This window comes from Schistocerca serialis, chromosome 10 (assembly GCF_023864345.2).
Source record: "Schistocerca serialis cubense isolate TAMUIC-IGC-003099 chromosome 10, iqSchSeri2.2, whole genome shotgun sequence".
NCBI lineage: Eukaryota > Metazoa > Arthropoda > Insecta > Orthoptera > Acrididae > Schistocerca > Schistocerca serialis.
This window is the reverse complement of record NC_064647.1, coordinates 148,526,649-148,528,787: the sequence shown is the minus strand read 5'-3', so window position 1 is coordinate 148,528,787 and position 2,139 is coordinate 148,526,649.

Sequence of the window (2,139 nt, the reverse complement as noted above, 5' to 3'; positions counted from 1 at the left end):
TCGATAATACTGTTACGGTTTCCTCCACCATGCAGTCCACCCTGGCCTGGGGATTATACTGGAGGAATGGTCAGTATTCATGAATATTACAGGAACGCTCATGCGATGCAAAAAATACTAGTAAACGAGTGCTCTAAAATGCATACCTTAATAACTACGATTACTTATTCACATTCGAAACGAAGAAATCTCTTCTACTGCAATCTCTTTGCTTTCCGTAATCGGCAGGGGTTAGGGAGCTACTATGTCACATAATATGGAAAGTAAAGAGCTTGCAGTAAAAGAGATTTGTTTCACAGAATCGAAGGTCAATAAGTACTGATATCTATTAAGGTATGCATTTTAGAGCGCACATTTACTAGACCTGTTTTGCACCGAATAATTGTTCCTCTCATATCCCTGAGTATTCACATTCCTCGTGGTACGGCCGTCTGGTGTGGCCGAGCGGTTCCAGGCGCTTCAGTCCGGAACCGCGCTGCTGCTGCGGCCGCAGGTTCGAATCCTGCCTCGGCATGAATGTGTGTGATGTCCTTAGCTTAGTTAGGTTTAAGTAGTTCTAAGTCTAGGGGACTGATGACCTCAGATGTTAAGTCCCATTGTGCTCAGAGCCATCTGAACTACCCTCGTGGGACATCCTGTATGTGTAGATGTAGATGCGGCCCCTGTGCGTAGCTGCTCTTTGCAGCCCGCATTGTGTGCCGTGTGGTGAATTATCTCGAACTCAGGTAGGGTGTAATTACGAAGTGCCGTCCGTATCCGGTAGGAAGAGAGCGTTGCTTTCAGCTCCCGTGCGGCGGATGTGCGAAAGTGCGGCGCCGTTCCGGCCTGGTACGGAGCGACGTTTCGTACCCCCGCGTGACGTCGTCCTCAGGCGAGATTTTACGCCGCGCCAGTTCTGCACGTCCGCGGAAATCTCGCGCGCCTGTAACCCCGCTTTGACTGGCGGTTCTGAAGCGATCTCACTGGGTGAAGGGTCACATCAAGTCTCGTCACAAAAGCTAGCGCCACACTTCTTCCGCAAAATGTTTGAAATGACGACATTCACACCAGCTGTCAGCAGAACGAACGTCAGCGTTGCGTCGGTCTTCCGTTATCTTGAAGTCGATGTTACGATCAAGTTGTAAGGCGCCCCATATTTGCAGATAAGGGTTCATTTTACTTTATTTCCAGTTTTGCTATTCCACATACGCGAAGTATGTACGGAGTAAGGGTTCCCACGCTGGCTGGCAGAGGTGGTTGGCCATCTGGCGCTTTCAGAGCCAGTGCGATGAGAAGCCGATGCAGGAATCTCTTGTGTCGTCAGCAAAGAGATAAGTAGGGAAAATACATTTATTCTGGCGCAAATCAACTAATCGTCAGCAAAGAGGTATGTAGGGAAAGTACATACATTCTGGGGCGAGTCAGGTAATTGTTATTAGCAAATATTTGCTAACAAAACTTGACTTTTGCCACTCAGCCATTAGGAGTGTGTGGGACATAAATACTATCTCAGTAATTTTACAATGCCAGGAAACGCTGATGTTAATAAATAAATGAGTAACTTTGGCATAACCGAAAATGTACGATTTTATACGAACTGTACGGATCGTACGCTCAAGTTACAGACTGTGTTTCCATAGTCGGCAGTCGGCGATAAGATGCCTTTCGATCTAGTCATGCGGTAGACCGTACTTTCGTACCGTTAACAGTTAACTTATAACCAGTGTGAACGAGTTCACTTTACAGTGTTTCTTATATAAACGGGCCATAATCGCAACCTGCGTAAAATCATTTGCAATCCCGCTTCATTACATAAAACATAGACAGTATACTTGCACTTTCAGAATCCGACGGCACTGCTATGGCTCTACAAGGGGACATAAAAGTAGGAGAGCATTTCAGCACAACAGGCAAGAAGAATCCCTAAGCAGCGGCTCACTTAGTCATCTCAAGGACGGACTGGCTTTATTACCACAAAACTCGGGCGGGAAAGCTTGGCCAGTTATACCGTACGATCCTTATACCACCACGTACGGACTCACCGGCCAAACGAGGACATTTCCGGAGGTTTAGTGCGAGTGGGGGCTTCTTGCAACATTACGTCACAGGTTCAAATGGCTCTGAGCACTATGGGACTCAACTGCTGTGGTCATCAGTCCC